We start from the raw sequence: 5,854 nt of genomic DNA, 5'->3' as shown, positions 1-5,854 counted from the left end.
AACCCAGACCCAGAAAGACAAACATGGTATGGACTCACTTATGAGCAGATATTGCTGAAAAGCAAGGGCATGAGCATGCTACAAGTCACAGACCCAGAGAGGCTAAGTAACAAGGAGGGCTCAAGGGGAAGGGGCAAATCACATGAATCTGCCTGGGAAGGGGAAATATAATAGATACTGTGTGTGGACTGGGGTAGGTGGGGACGGGAACAAGAGGAATGGGGTTGAGGGAGGTACTCTTGAGAGAAAGACTACCAAGAGAGACGACTGAAATTGGGGGCAACGTAGAAACATGGAAACCTAGTGCAGTGGAAACTCCTAGATCTCTACGAGGGTGAACCTAGATAAAACTCCTAGAAATGGGGCATACAGAACTTGAACTGGCCATCTTCTGTAACAGGATACATGCTCACACATACAAATTTTTAACTAATAACAGTTTTAAAACTGTATCTGCTAGATTTTTTGTTTTGATCTGCTAAATGAAAAGTAAACACGTCATTGTTTTGGACTAAGCTTGTGGATTAAACCCCAACAGACAAGATCAAAACTCAGTTGGAGTCACTCGCACTAAAATTCCGTGTTACTGAGTTGAAAGTAAGTTGCTATTGGATCTCCCCAGAAACCAGGAGCAATGATCCACAAATCCTCAAGCAGGCAAGTTTTGGTGTATATGAGAATAGTGTTCCCTGTCTTAATCCTATGGAAAAAATACGTTGGAATCACCTCGTGTTAACCAATCATTTTCCTTTCTATGACCTCCCTGTTCCCACTTCAGGGTGGGGCAACTCGGAAATGGCCAGCCCACTCTTTCACCAGCCCCTATTTGATTACGAACACACACCTCTCCTCCTGGTTGGAGCTCTTACTTTATCTTATGGAACGATGCATTGCCCAATTCTAGAACCATAAGTAAATCCCATTCCCACATAAAACAGCTTCAGCTTTATCTTTTGATAAAGCCTGCTCATAGCACTCATTGAAATCGTTCTGGTCTTAGTTTTACTCATAATGTTCTGCTTTGTGATTAATTGATTTGCTTTAAATAGTGCCAATTTCTTCATATAATAAATAACATTAATTATCACTCTTATTTAAATAAGTCCACAAAGATGACCTTTCAAAAAGTCCGTTTTATTTATTTTTTATTTTTGGCTTAGGCAAGTATTTGAAGGAAATGTACAATGTTTGACTTCAGAGTTCCTAAGATTTATGAAGAGGAAGGAAAAAAAACACTAATTTCAAAAAAGATTGCCTAACCTTTAGAGAGCAGGTTTTATTCAAGATCAATTATCTGAAACAGACAATACTGTCAGCTTCCTGCAGGAGAAACCATTACTCTTGCATAGAGCATCTACCGTGTACTGTGTCTCATTAGCATGGCTGGTAGTTTGAATGTATGATTAAAGATTACATTTTTTTGGATAAAATTTATTTAAAATCAGCTAGTATTTTTGAAAGGAAAAAAAATTGAAGTCCCTTCACTGACTGCCATGCACAAGGAAAGGTACTCTTTGGGGATGGAAGACACACAAAAATATTGCTAAGTTGGGTACAAACCCATAGAAAAATATCATTTCCTGTTCAAACGAACACTGGCGTTGGTCTACGATACCAGCACCTTACTGTGGGGTCATGACCCAGGCTTAGATGTGACAGTGGTCATGCCTGGATTCGTTGAGACCTAAAACTTACTTCATGTCTTCCATCAAGACAGAAAGACTGGGCTCGAGCCGCTGCCCCAGTGTGACCAGGTTTCTGTGCTCTCTTTTCTGCTTAGTGCTAAGCCCCCAGGAGTTGGACAAGCAAAGTTCTGTCAAGCAAAGTCCTGAACCAGGCCATTCAAATGGTAGGATCTGTTATGAAATTGGTTTTCCACAGCTTGAGCTCCAAAGATCACATGGGCACCGCCTTTTCTGCAAGATGAACTGTAGCTGGGAGTATCATTGCATTTTCATGAGTTCCTTCATAATCCCACACTGCAGAACTGCTGTTACGTAAAGAACATTCTGTGCTGTTCAGAAGATCCCCGAGACACAGGCAAACAAAATACCCAAGTTGTGGAGCGGTATCTAAGGTGTAAATACCTTATGTTCTGTCGGTCTCTAATTAATTAGTGTCTGGCTAATTCCATGTTCATGAACATGCAGGTAAAGACATGCTTGCACGGTTGTGCTGGTAAGAACTAATGGGAGGCGTCCACCAGAGAAGACTTCTTGGCCACAAGCCAACAGAAAGTCTTTAATAGTGGCAGTCAACTACACTGGATGTTTGAGACCTAAGGGTGGTCCCAAGCCTTTCTCAGGGTGAGTTTTTAAGCACAAAAGCCATCTTCTGGGTTGACACACTGCAGATAACAAGAACAGTTTGCCAGAAGCAGAACTGCAGAAGCCAAAAAGCACGGTTAGTACATTAGAGACTTCCCGGAACTACGGACCTTGATGGAAGATGCCTTTGCCTCCATTTTGGTAGGTGGTGCTGCCTCTGCACTGTGTTCCATCCTAGCACCTCCATCCTCATGTCAGTTGTGCTAAGGTCTGGGCCTGTCATAAAATGCTCTTCTTCCCAGAGATCCTAAAACTTTCGTAATTTCCTGATTGGTGGAGTTTGGGGGCTCGTGTTTTATTCCAGGCAGCTTCTACTGAGCTCTAGGGTCTGGGGGAGGCTCGGGAGAAGAACAAGCCATGTGGAGGAGTTTGTGATGCTCAGCCCCATCTCCCCTCTCTGGAAGCAGAGAGAGCTGCAGGCTGAGTTAACCAGTTCTGCCTACATGACGGAAGCAGACTCCAGCAGGTGTCCAGGGTGGAACACATTCATGTACCAGGAAGGCAGCCCACTCTAATCCCATGGAGACAGAACGCCTATCCTTGTTGCATGGGGACCTCTTTCTATGCATCTCTGTGAATGCCTGACCATCTTTGTCCTTTACCACATCCTTGCTAACAAGCTAGCAAACTGTTTCCTTAAACACTTTGAATATTGCAGACTCTTAAAACTTTGAGGTAGGGTTGTGGCAACCCGCATTGTAGCCATGGAGACAGATGTGTGGGGAATGTGTGTGTCCCCTACTTACCATTAGATCTAGAATGGAAGCAGCCAGAAGCTAAAGAGCTACTGGCAATTGGTAGCTGTGGGGGAGAGAATATCAGCTTCCACTAAGCGTGTGTGGCCCCTGGTGTGTCAACCACGTTCTGGGGGAAGGCCATACCTCCAAGTGGGTGGACGGCACAAATTGTACTTGAGGGATCTTTAGAAAAAAAAAAGGAAATAGGATACAAAGTTGTGTGGGTAAAAAAGGAGGGACGGATCTGGGGGGAGGGGATGAATATTGCCAAAGCACACTTTATGAAATACTCAGAGAACTATGAAAAACAAACAAGCAAAAAAAAAGTAGTTATCAGTCCTGTGGGACTTAACCCTGAACCGTCAAGGTCTTTGTCAGTTCCTGAATAGTGTACTATGGAATCCTGGGAGACCCAGTTAGTGTTGAGAGACTAGGAGAGACGGTGGTGTAGGACAATGAGTTCTGGCAGAGTGTGTGGAAGAGAAAGCCATCGATTTTGGAGGTGACGAGAGCAGGAAGAGAATGAAAAGCAAACAGTTGCCTCATTAAAGACTACCGCAATGAAGACTGTTCTAAGAAAATAAATAATACAGTAATGAGCACTACTGTATACAATATGATACAATTAATCAAGTAACATACCCAGCTTCTGGAGGTAGTTATTAAAACGCTTGCACATGAACACATTTAGTATGTATGTATGTACGTATGTAGGTATGTATGGGAGTTATGCTTGTATAAATTTTCTGCTGGAAGACAGAAAAAAGTGCTTCCTTAAACTCAGAAAATGAGTTTCACCTTCCAGAATCGAATCATAGTGCTCTGAATACAGTAATAGTAACAATAGTAAATACTTGTATTATTAGAGTCTAGAACCAGGATACTTGTCAAAGGTAAAAAAACACTTTTCAAGAAATAAAAGCACATATGGATTCACAGCTTGATAAAAGTGAGCAGAATTTGGGAAGAAACTGTCTTCTATAAAAGAGGAATAGTTTTCCATCCCTTGTCTGCCTCTAAAATGGGCAATGAAGCCCCTGTCTTTTCAACAAGTCTTAGACATAACAGTAAAGAGAGAAGTAGATTGCTACAAACCAGTGATTTTGAAATATGGACCAGGAAAATAGGAGCAAGAAGACCCTTACAGAGTATGCTAGCAGAAAGTAGGGAAGCCTGCCTGGAGGAGGGAACAGACAAGGGGCTCTGTGCTTAGCTTGGTGTTACGTCTGCAACATTACTTAAATGTAAGGTCCTAGCATTTATCTGTGTCATGACTGACACTTTCAAAACAAAGCTCAGAGTTAGACAGCATAACATTGGAGACAAACCTCAGCATTGATACATAACTATTGTATTGATTGGACAGGATATTTAACTTTCCTGTTACTCAGTTTCCTAATGTATAAAATGGAGATAGTACTGCCAACTCTATGGATTGAGCCTGGTGGCATAAGCTTGCAATCTCAGATACTTGAGAGACTGAGGCTGGAGTACCACAAGTTCAAGGTCAGCCTGGTTAACTTAGTGAGATCAGAAATAGGTACTGGGGAGATGGCTCAGTTGGTAAAGTGTCTGCTGTGTTAGCATCAAGACCAGAGTGCAGATCCCTGCTCCCACGTAAAAACTTGGAATGTCATCTCATGTCTTAACACCAGTGCCTAGGCAGTGAGGGACAAAGTAAGGAGAACCCCTTGAACTCGTTGGACAGCCACTTCAATGTGAGACCCTGTCTCCAAAAATAAGGTAGAGAGCAATTGAAAAGGGCAACCAATATTGACCTCTGGCCTCCATATAGACACATTTATGCACACACCTATGTAAGTACACACATATACCACACACATACAAGCACTCGACAGCCAAGGACAGAGCTAAGTATAAAGTGCTTTCCTAGCATGTGTGAGGTCTGAGAATTAATCATCAGTAACACACACACACACACATACACATACACACACACACACACACACTCGCTAGTAACAGAAAACTGCTCTAGAAAGCTCTTAAGAGGAAAGAATTTTACTTTGCCAGAGAACAAACACCCACGTAGCTTGTACCTCTCCTTCAGCTAAAACTCACCTTTGACCCTAGCCTTCAGAGACCTATAAGAGACCCAAGACCATCTCCACAGAAGAGATATTAAGATAAAAATGTGGCTTCTGAAACAAGTAAAGAAACTCAAAGTCAAAAACTGCTGCTTTCCATGTGCAAAGCCAACCCTAGAGACTTCCAAAATATCAGTGCTGCCCTGGAGGCGCTTGCAGCCTGCTTGAGAATAGAAAATGAAGAAGCAATGAGACTCAGGGTGCAGATGGACAGACAGACAGACAAGATAGGCATGTGGAATGAGGCTTCCTTGCAGAAGGAGATGTCAGGTAATGGCAGATGGTGCAAGCATGAAATTTAGCTATTTCTACAGCAAAGGGAGTGCAGGAAGCAATGGGAGAGGAGGCTAGGGAGGTGGTCAGTCTCAGGATAGGAGGACAAGGAACCAATCATAAAGTCTAATGTAACTATTGTTGGATCTTAGCAATGGTGTGCCCTTGGTCACCTTTGCACTTGGAAAAATCGCTATAGCTTGACTGAGAGGTGAGAGCAGGAGAGAAACTAGTCACACTGCTGACAAGGCATGGCCCATGCCACAAATGCAACACAAGCACCATGAGAGTGGCCTCTTAGAGACAGAAGACAGTGTTGCTGGAGTGTCATGACCGACGTTAAATAAGACAGAAGGCAGATCTGGGGTGACCTTTAGGTTTCCGATTTTAGACAACAGAATTGAGAGTCTCA

Source organism: Microtus ochrogaster, unplaced genomic scaffold, assembly GCF_000317375.1.
Source record: "Microtus ochrogaster isolate Prairie Vole_2 unplaced genomic scaffold, MicOch1.0 UNK80, whole genome shotgun sequence".
Classification (NCBI taxonomy): Eukaryota; Metazoa; Chordata; class Mammalia; order Rodentia; family Cricetidae; genus Microtus; species Microtus ochrogaster.
Note: the sequence above shows the minus strand (reverse complement) of the source record.